Below are 11,657 nucleotides of genomic sequence, written 5' to 3' on the forward strand. Positions count from 1 at the left end.
TCCCAGCCCGGTACTTAATGATAAACAAAAACCGAGTAAAGAAGAGAGCCCATCTAGCTTGACGGGGATTCAAGCACTGGGCCGTCTTGAGGTACAGCAAATTCTTATGATCAGTGAAAATTGTAATTAGGTGTTTAGCACCTTCCAAAAGATATCTCCATTCCTCCAAGGCAGATTTTATTGCCAAAAGTTCTTTGTCTCCAATGGTGTAATTCTGTTCCGCAGGAGAGAATTTGCGAGAATGGAAACCACATGGATGTAACTTCCCATCTGGAGCGTACTGCGAAAGCACCGCACCTATGCCAACCGTGGAAGCATCAACCTCCAAAAAGAATGGTTTTGAAAAATCTGGTTGCTGAAGTACTGGAGCGGACATAAAGGCTGCCTTTAACTGAGCGAACGCTGCTACAGCTTCGGAGGACCAATGACTTGGGTCAGAACCCTTCTTGGTAAGGGCAGTAATAGTTGCCACGATTGTAGAGAATCCCTTTATGAATTTCCGGTAGTAATTTGCAAAGCCCAGAAATCGTTGTACCGCTTTCAAAGAAAGAGGCTGAGTCCAGTCCCGGATGGCAGTGAGTTTCTCTGGATCCATACGAAGCTCCGTGCCCGAAATGATGTAACCAAGAAATGGAATAGAAGAAACCTCAAAGGTACATTTGGAAATCTTGCCATAAAGATGATTCTCTCGTAATCGAAGAAGTACCTCTTTGACCTGTATTCTGTGCTCTGTGAGATTTTTAGAAAATATCAGAATGTCATCCAAATATACCACGACACTTAGGTATAGCATATCCCGAAAGACTTCGTTAATGAATCCCTGGAAGACGGCAGGGGCGTTGCTGAGGCCAAATGGCATTACCAGGTACTCGTAATGCCCGTCCCTGGTATTGAAGGCCGTCTTCCATTCATCTCCCTGTCGGATACGTATCAAATTATAAGCTCCCCTTAAATCAAGCTTGGTGAAAACCTGGGCTCCGAACTCTATCAAAGAGCTCCGTAATGAGCGGCAAAGGATACTTATTCTTAATGGTGACATCATTTAGACCACGATAGTCAATGCATGGTCTTAGCCCTCCGTCCTTCTTCTTCACAAAAAAGAAACCCGCCCCCGCCGGGGAGGTAGAGGGGCGGATGAATCCTTTCTGCAGATTAGACTTGATATAGTCCGACATAGCTTGGGTCTCGGGTAATGATAAGGGATAAGTGCGACCCCGAGGTGGCATTTTCCCCAGAATGAGCTCAATGGGACAGTCCCAGGGTCTATGCGGTGGTAGCAGATCGGCCGCTTGCTCCGAGAACACGTCAGAAAACTCCCGATAGGCCTCCAGAATGAGCTCTTCATCTGACTTAGAAGATACATGGAGCGGATAGACAGGGGTGAGACAATTTGATTGACAAAAAGGACTCCAAGATGTTATTTGTGTCGAACTCCAGTCGACGTGAGGGTTGTGAAGTTTAAGCCAAGGAAGGCCAAGAACCAGATCATGTGGCATCTCCCGAATCACTAGGAATTCCAGATGTACTTGATGCAGAGCTCCACTTGCAGTTTGATTGGTACTGTACAGCTTGAAATCAGACCGTTAGAAATTTGGGTACTATTGATAGCAGTCAACGTAATAGGTCGTTCGACCGACCGTAGCTGAAAACCCAGATTCTGAGCACAGGAAAGGGAGATAAAATTTCCTGCAGCCCCCGAGTCCAGCAGAGCCTTAACGGGTTTGGCTATTGACTCAGAGAACAGAGACACGGAGAGTAAAAAATCCACTGACGGAGAAGGTTTAGAAGAAACCCCTAGCTCGACTCCTCCGGAACAAGCTAGGACTGCCCGTTTCCCGGACGAGACTTGCAAAACTTGAGAAAATGATCCGCGGCTCCACAGTAGAGGCAGAGTCTACCCTCACGACGACGCTGACGTTCTTCTGGGGACAGCCGAGATCGATTAATCTGCATGGGTTCATCAGGACTTGAAATAACCGTTTGCTTAGATGGAAAAGATCGGACCCTTGATCGATCTGACCGACTACGTTCGCCACCTCGTTCCTGCATGCAAAGATCCACCTTTACACAGAGCGAGATCAACTGTTCTAAAGAATCCGGCAAATCTCTAGTGACCAACTCGTCCTTTAGACGATCGGAGAGCCCGTTCCAAAAGGCAGCCCGAAGGGCATCATTATTCCAGTGCAGTTCTGAGGCTATGGTCTGAAAATTAATCACATACTGTCCCACTGAACGAGAGCCTTGTCGGACATGAAGCAAGTCTGCAGAGGCAGCGGTCGTTCTGCCTGGCTCATCAAAGATCCTCCGGAATGACGTAATGAAATTGGTGTAACTAGAAACCAATGGATCAGATCGCTCCCATAACGAAGACACCCAATCCAACGCTGAACCCTCAAGCAAAGAAATAATGTATGCCACCTTGGACCGATCAGTAGGGAAGTTATATGAAAGAAGTTCAAAATGTACCTCGCACTGATCGAGAAAACCACGGCAATTCTTTGGATTCCCATTATAGCGCGAAGGAGTAGGGAGCTGAAGGCGTGACCTGATTCCAGAGGAGGATGGAACATTACTAGAGACAACCACTGGAGCAGGTACTGGAGCTGGGGCCGGTACTACTGAAGCCAGAGAAGTCTGAATATGATCCAGCCGGCCAGATAATACCTGGAGATAATGCATCACCTGGCCCCCTGTGCTGCTTCCTGACTTTGTACTCGAGAAATCAAGTCCTGGATGGCACTTGCCTCTGGGCTCCGATCCCCCGGGTCCATGTGGCCTGAGTATACTGTCACCGACCTAGGCTGGGGGTGTTGTGAACTCGGGGGTCTTCCCGATGGTAGCGGAGAGGAACCACAGTTGGGTCGGAACAGGGATGGCTTAATATAGTCTTCCTCATACAGGACTCTGACAGTAAAGCTTGGTGAAAATATTAAAGAACTTTATTGCAGGAAGAGAGCAACACAATGTCACATAGCAGAGAAGGAACGTATGGGAAATGTCCAGGCCCATAGGAGAACTTGTAAGCAATGCTAAGGATTCCAGGAAAAGAAGTACTTGTGAGTGTTGGTACAAGATAATAATGACTGAAGAACTTGTAAGTGATGTTTTTAAAGATACTGGTGATTTGAAGAGCTGGTGAACGGTGATTAAAGACTCTGATGATTTGGAACACTTGTGAGTGGTGATTAAAGACACTGATGATTTGTATGACTTGAGAGCGGTGACTGAAGATACTGATGTTTTACAGAACTTGAGAGCGGTGGTTAAAGACACTGATGATTTGTAGAACTTGAGAACGGTGGTTAAAGACACTGATGATTTGTATAACTTGAGAGCGGTGACTGAAGATACTGATGTTTTACAGAACTTGAGAGCGGTGATTAAAGACACTGACGATTTGTAGAACTTGAGAACGGTGGTTAAAGACACTGATGATTTGTATGACTTGAGAGCGGTGATTAAAGACACTGATGATTTATAGAACTTGAGAGCGGTAGTTAAAGACACTGGAAACTTGCAAAACTTGGGAGCGGTGGTTAAAGACACTGATGACTTGTGGAACTTGAGAGCGGTGTTTAGCCCGCAGCACACGCTGACTCCAAGAAGCACTGGTGACTGGATTGCAGAGGAACACACCAGCCGCAGTATACGCTGAACTGTGCAGCAACTGCTACCTGGAAGTGCCGGAGACACTGGGGTACGACTGCAGAGAGATTCGTCAGGAACAGGAGCACTGGCATCCACGTCAGGGGAAAAGACGATACTCAGGCGCAGAGGCTCTGCCCGGCGTATGATTTTGAATCTTGCGCCTCTGCTGGATTGGCGGAACAGTCTGATGATGTCACCTGCTCCCCGCCCACGTGATGCCGGGTGTCATGGCGGCGCCCCTGCCCTGGGGAACCGCCGGGAGCCGCGCCAGCCAGACGCCGGAGCCCGTGGACCACCGAAGGCGAAGGCCGCAACACAGACCAGCAGGCACGCAGGGGTAAGCGCGGTGAACGCCGCCTATGGCGTGTGACACTAACACATCATTGGTTTTCCTGCTCCTATCCAGCAATAGCCGCTAACGTCAGCGGCACGGACCTATGGGAAATATACAGATGCCCTACTGACATCTATCATGTGACTGGCTGTTCGATATCACAATGTTAAGTCACATGAACTGACAGTTGCTATGACTGACAGCATGATAGTAGATGCCAGTTTAATATTAATATAACAATTTTTCTTTGAGGCAATCGTCATTTTTAATTTCCAATTAAAACCCTTGAGTATTCTACACTTTATCTATAATCAGTTCAGTTATATCTTCGTCTTGTGTAATTAAACTCCCTTTCCACGTTCTGATATGGGCATAATCTGCCCTCTTTCAAGATGGCCCCATCAGCATCCGTCATGTGATGTGTGTTACTTCCTAACACATCATTGGTTTTCTTGCTTCTATCCGGCAACAGCCGCTGACGTCAGCGGCGAGGACCAATGGGCATAGGTGTGCGCAGGGGGGGTGCCTGGTGCGCACAGGCACCCCCTAATGTCTGGCACCCCGATCTCACATGCCTGATGCAGCGATCGCCGAGCAGGCTGATTACTGTCCCCTCTGCGCTGCACCCTGTCAGGATTGCATTACCGAACGGACGCTTGGGTTAATCAAGGGTGCCACTGCCACCGGCTTTCAAACTCCCGGCTCCACCTCCATGTACAAAAACAGCGTGATGTGATTACGTCATGCTGCTCGCACGCCCACCCGTCACACCCTCCACACGCCCACCTCTCTCCTTCTATTCTATGCCAACGCCAGCCACTGACAATGTATCTGCTTTATTAGGATTGGTACACAGGTGGATATTTTATATGCGTTGACCATCAATGATGGTGCTAGACACGCCCAAAAGGCGGTGCTTGACACACCCCTCCAACGGTGCCCCCCCTAATAAAATGTGTTGCGCACGCCAGTGCCAATGGGAAACTAACACCATTTATGTTGCTCCTCCCGTACGAAGGATGCGCCGGCAATGATTGGCTTATGCTTCTAATGTGAGGCACTTTTATACTCCTTGCTTACCTGCTTCCATACCCAGGAAGTGAACAAGCCCTGCGGGGTGAAACGCGTTTTCCTGACACAGCGGGTCTACCGGTACCAGCTCCAGCACATGGAATTACACCCTCATTGCTGGACACATGCAGGTTATGCACATTAACTGTGCCTGTAATAATACCTTGGCATTCTTTATTCAGTGCTATTTTAAGGGTGACCTATATTTATTAAACTTACTCTCTGGTTTATTGACAATAGTGTTTAATCACATTGGACTTTGACAGGCTTATTCAAAGCCAATACATTTGTGTCCCCTTTGTTTCTTGGTCATCCATACTGTTTATATGAATACACTACTTAGGCTGTCATTTCAGCAGATCTTTTAGGCTAACACCAGCCTCTCCTGTATACACAGGCACATTGCACAAATAATAGGAACTCCCAATATTGGGTTATTCTGAGATACTTCAGTTAAACGACATAAGGACTCCATATCAGTGCACAGTTTGTTTCCTGTTTGTGTGACAATTATTTATGTACTACAAGTGTGTATAACTAACATGATTTGCATAAATCTTTATTCTTTATTGCAGTTACTTTTTCCTTTAGGATTATTCCAATATGTATCGTATATAATTTGTGTGATTTCTGCTTTCACTTCTTTATTTCTCTGGACTCTCATCTACGATCCAGGGTGCACAATACCACAGATGTGGGATTTGATCCATCCAGCCTAACGTAGAAATCAGATCCACATCTTTACCTTTGTGACCAAATTGTCACACTCTCCTATTTTAGGTGCACTCTCATTGGTGTCTGACCCACCACCTTCTCTACTATCAAACTACACTGCCAGTGCCCGATCTCATCCGATCTTGGAAGCTAAACAGTGTTGGGCTGGGTCAGTACCTGAGGAGGAGACTCACAGGGAATACCCAGTGGTGTAGAGTACGAATCATTTTATATGATGTGTGTTATATGACACCAACAGCAGTATCACCACTTGTCTCCATTTTTCAATAACTTTTTCCTGTTACTGCATATAACCATTAATCTATCCTTAAGACTAGTATTAGTCTCTCATATTTATAACACACTTGTGCATTTCCTGGTAACCGGTATGAACTTTGTACTGTCTCATCAATTACTCTGACCTTCTTAATACAGACTTAATATCTAATTGACCATACGGTGGTCTCATTAATACAGATTGTCTGTACTGGTCGGGCTGAAATGGGTGTAAGACTTTGAAGTGTCTACAACCTTTCTTATCACATTCCGTCAGACAGGACCAGAACATTTTTACATATTTCTCTAATTCATATCTTATCCTTAACATGTTTATTTTGGATCATATGTTCTTTAATGGGCAATCATATTGATTTGAATTAACATCTAAATAAAGTTATGTTTTATCAGTATTGTTTATGATCAATTAAATATTATTGACATTTATTTCAATTAATCAAGAGTGCGCTCACACAAGAGCCTTCTTTTTCTCTCTTCCTTGACATATGTTTTTCCTGGCTCTGGGCGCACCACCAAACTGGACGTAGATTTGATGATTTAATGCAAAATTGTCCAAATTTTGGTTCCACCATAATCAGATTCTGATTCTTTTATGACCGGTTCCGGGTCGCCCTTTTTTCTTCTGTATGGTAGAGTGGCCAGACGGAAGCCACTCCTTAGTAAAAAGCACATGGTAGCCCACCTGGAGTTTGCCAAAATGCACCTGAAGGACTCTCAAACCATGAGAAACAAAATTCTCTTGTCTGATGAGGAGTGAATGCCAGGCGTCATGTTTGGAGGAAACCAGGCACTGCTCATCACCAGGCCAATACCATCCCTACAGTGAAGCATGGTGGTGGCAGCATCATGCTGTGGGGATGTTTTTCAGTGGCAGGAACTGGGAGAGTAGTCAGGATAGAGGGAAATATGAATGCAGCAATGTACAGAGACATCCTGGATGAAAACCTGCTCCAGGCCACTCTTGACCTCAGACTGGGGCGATGGTTCATCTTTCAGCAAGATAACAACCCTAAGCACACAGCCAAGATATAAAAGGAGTGGCTTCAGGACAACTCTGTGAATGTCCTAGAGTGCCGCAGCCAGAGCCCAGAATTAAATCCAATTGAACATCTCTGGAGAGATCTGAAAATGGCTGTGCACTGACGCTTCCCATCCAACCTGATGGAGCATGAAAGGTGCTGCAAAGAGGAATGGGTGAAACTGCCCAAAGATAGGTGTGCCAAGCTTGTGGCATCATATTCAAAAAGACTTGAGGCTGTAATTGCTGCCAAAGGTGCATCAACAAAGTATTGAGCAAAGGCTGTGAATACTTATGTACATGTAATTTCTTAGTTTTTTATTTTTAATAAATTAGCAAAAATCTCAAAAACTTTTTTCATGTTGTCATTATGGGGTACAGTATTGTGTGTAGAATTTTGAGGGGAAAATGAATTTATTCCAGTTTGGAATAAGGCTGTAACATAACAAAATGTGGAAAAAGTGAAGTGCTGTGAATACTTTCTGGATGCACTGTAAGTAAAGACAGACATAGATAGATAGATAGATAGATAGATAGATAGATAGATAGATAGATAGATAGATAGATAGATAGATAGATAGATAGATAGATAGATAGACCTATATGCTCATAAATACACACTAAATAAAACAGCAATGCTATTAAGCATGTAGGAGTACACTCCATTTTGCCCCAGTCCTACGCATTAATGTTATGTTTATAATGTTTTTGCATTAAGCATAAAAGCTAAGAATGAAAATATGTTAATTTGATGGGTCCAGCCCAACATCATTGAAACAAAATGATACATTATTCTATGTAATGTGTTGAATGAAAACACAATGACTTGCTTAACACATCCAGCAATAAAATAGTTAATTTGTATTTTTGCTAAAAAGGCGGCAATCCCTTAAATAGATGAGGGCAAAAGCTAATTAGCAGAACAAAGGCAAAATGAGAACAGTAGGAAATGGCTAAATGGGACACCCAGGGAGATGTAGTCTGCAAGTGACAGAGGAACAAATGAACCAGTAGGCCTCACAGGTCATAAAGTCTATTCAAACTCTCTGACTGCTTTCAGCAACAGTGGTAAGATATGGGCAACTCGTACTGGGACCTTTTCAGCAAGCAGTCCCTCTCTAGAGCAGATAGGAACGCCCTATCTGACTGTGGTGAGCCTGTCACAATTCTCATGCAATGCCAGAGAGTAGATGAAGCCACAGTGTTATATCGCTTTTCACACAATCTCCGTGAAAGTTTTTCTTGATCTATCTGTCTTTGTACCAGATCAACAGGAATAGTAGGATTAGAAAGCATTTCCTCTTTCAGTGAGCGCAGAGTTATGACCGCCTCTGGAACATGCTCTGAGGTCCAGGCACTGATGTTTTTAATTATTCTAATTACGTTCTAAAGTCAGATGCCAGCCCAGTGCCAAACAAGTACAAAGCAGTGCAAAATACCCAAAGCAGTGAATTCCTGTCTGTTGCATTCACACCTTTTTGCTAGTGAACAGGGTATGAGAACGACCTATAAATAACAGTTTCAACAAATCTAGACACAGTTACTTGGCTGAATGCCTTGTACAAATTGCATTGAAAGGGGAAAATAGATGTCTGGGAGTTGTAGCGTATGCAGAATGTGCCTACAACAGTTTTCCAAATGGAAATTGAAAAAGGACTTGGAACGTACATTATTTACTAATATTGGTCAGAGGTTAAAGGTGCAAAACTGCGCTGAAACCAAGGCAGTAACTTTTGTCTATTGTCCAGTGCAAGTTACACAGGAAGTCTCATTCATGAAGAGCAAGATGGCTGAGGTGCAGTATAAACTTCATCGTTACTAACAGTGTGCAGCTCTGTTTCACAGGTGTGCCTAGATTTCCACAAATTACAAAGCAGGATGACAGCGGTTGTGGGGCTTATAGAGAAATTGGATGGTGTGAGAGTAAGCATACTGGTGTGTGTGCATAGTTTTGCACAAGATATGAGCTAATAGATGTGGTCTCATTTAATGGGATTCATTTTGCTTGCATTTCAGTTGCAATAGTGTACAAATGCATTTCTAGGCATATGTTACTGTAAAGCTTCAGATACATGTAATAAAGACATTCCTTGTGTCTTCTCATTGCCAAACCATAAATGAGGCTGAACTGAGCTGAACATAGCTATCTATTTAATTAACAAGAGGATTCTATAGTGGTAGGAGGGTGGACGGTGCATAGTGTATCTCTAAAGAGCAGGGAGGAATCATGCACCATGATAAGCATAGCTTACCTGCCCCTTCCCCAACAAAGTCACCCTGTACCCCTCAAACTGAACCTACAATCTTTCCTACAGAAGCTAAATCTACAACCTCCATCCTAAAGTCTAACTGGTCCTGCAACTGAGGAAAGGCAGAAATGAGTCCCTGCGAGCAGGAGACACTAGGAAGACATGATACAATGGAGGAAGGGTCTTCCAAACCAATACATAAATATATAACAAACTGAACTGTATTGAGTATTTTTTAGGCTGAATAAACCAAAAAGGTGTAACTCTTTGTGCATTGTAAGGCCTCAGTCTGCACCATGAAATGACTCAGCATGCAGCACTTTTCCTTGATCTTTAGCTTGTTGCAATGTCTTCTGTGCTACATACTGTACATCAAAAATGAGTATAAAGGGCTTCCTCATAAGCGATAGGTGGGAGAGGAAAGAGGAAGCAGGCACAATTATTAGGTAAGGACAGCTCTTCACAGACCTCTCCGGTCTATTATATGCCCCAAGCCATTTGTCACAATCAGCCCAGCTTGTCCTGCTTAGACAACAGTATGGCACACAGAGAAAAAGGAATCCGAGTTTCCTAAACATTACGTAATTATCTGAATGACAGCATGTTAATGCATTATGATTACGCACTAGATTTGTTAGACAGACAAGTGTGCATGTAGATGGTGGATGGGCATGTATTTTAGTTTTAGGAACATGGGAAGCTACTAGGTTTGGTAGTTTGTAAGCCCAAAGAAAAAAACATTTGTTTTGGGCACATGCACACCACAGGGCAGTCAGGTCAGACCTCTAGGCAAATCTGGTAAAAGTTTTACTAAGCTTCACATTTCAGGCACTCATTAGCACTTACTACCTGACTATCACCAAGTATGTCTGTTTTAAATGCTCTGGGAAAGATGTCTAGCTCCTGAGGCAAAAAAATGACAATAAAATTCAGCAAGAATTGGATGTCCTAATATAAGCAATGCCATAAAATGGAAGATGTGAGCTGTGATATACTGTACCTATAAAAAATCCATTACAGCTTCGATGACCTTAAATAACTAATAACTATTGAGAACATTAAAATGTTTCTTATACGTTAATTACACATCTGACAGTTTACTTGAAGCAGGTGTCACCTCTAACGTTAGATCTGACACCTGTTGACCTGATTATTCCCCACTTCTGTGTGGAATGTAATTGGATTAAGTATTTAAACTGTTGCAATAACAGAAATAGCTCATACAGTATAAATTGTACAGTCCAAGTATATGCCCAACATGGAACCATTTTCACTTATTACGGTCGAGTCACATTATTATGACCACCTACATTTGACATCGACAGTGCGTAGCCCATGAACTATGTCACGTGTTGTGCGCTGCCCGGAAAATTGGCATGCCCGGAGAATTTCCAGGGTCAGCTGCGCTGTGCAGACTGGTAACCCCGGAAATTTTCCGGGCATGCCAGTGCCCCCCCCTCTCCCCCTCCCTCCCTCCTCCTTACTCCACTCGGCCAGCCCGGTGGATGACGCGATCGCGTCATTCCGGAAAACTCCGCCAGCTGAGCGGAGTACAGGGGAGGAGGGAGGAGGGAAGGGGAGAGGATTATAGTGCTGGCGGGCTAGTGCCCACCAGCAAATGCAAATGCTAGGGATGGCCATCGGTGGGTTATCCATCAATGTTCACCATCAATGGATAACATCGATGGTCAGTGGCCATCCCTAGCTACCCCTAGGCAATGAGCATTCCCTAGGCAACAAGCATTCCCGATGCAACGAGCATGGATCCCAGAGCATAAAACCCCTGGGAAAAAGCATGACACAACATGTAAAACCCCTGGCAACGTGCATGAAACCCCTGGCAACGCGCATGAAACCCCTGGCAATGCGCAGGTAAAAATATCTAAACTGGCACTGTGGGGGCATATCTAGCACTGTGGGGCATATCTGGCACTATGAGGGAATATCTGGCACAGTGGAGGCATGTGTATCTGGCAATTTAGGGGCATATCTGGCAACGTGGGGGAATATGTGTATCTGGCGCAGTGAGGGCATGTGTATTTGGCAATGTGGGGGCATATCTGGCATCGTGGGGGAATATGTGTATCTGGCACAGTGGGATCATATCTAGCACTGTGGGGGAATGTGTATTTGGCAATGTGGGGGCATATCTGGCACTATGAGGGCATATCTGGTACCATGGGAGATGTGTATCTGGCACTGTGGGGGCATATCTAGCAATGTGGGGCATGTGTATCTGGCATTGTGGGGGCATATCTGGCACTGCTGAGGCATATGTGTATTTGGAACTGTGGGGGCATATCTAGCACTGTGGGGGCATATCTGG

General features: G+C 44.6%; 1 pseudogene; it reads left to right on the forward strand.

Annotated features, from left to right (window-relative positions):
- Positions 1-5,866: 5,866 nt before the first annotated feature.
- LOC134912545 (5S ribosomal RNA) lies at positions 5,867-5,985 on the forward strand (annotated as a pseudogene).
- The last annotated feature ends 5,672 nt before the right edge of the window (positions 5,986-11,657 follow it).

Source organism: Pseudophryne corroboree, chromosome 4 (genome assembly GCF_028390025.1).
Source record: "Pseudophryne corroboree isolate aPseCor3 chromosome 4, aPseCor3.hap2, whole genome shotgun sequence".
Lineage (NCBI taxonomy): Eukaryota > Metazoa > Chordata > Amphibia > Anura > Myobatrachidae > Pseudophryne > Pseudophryne corroboree.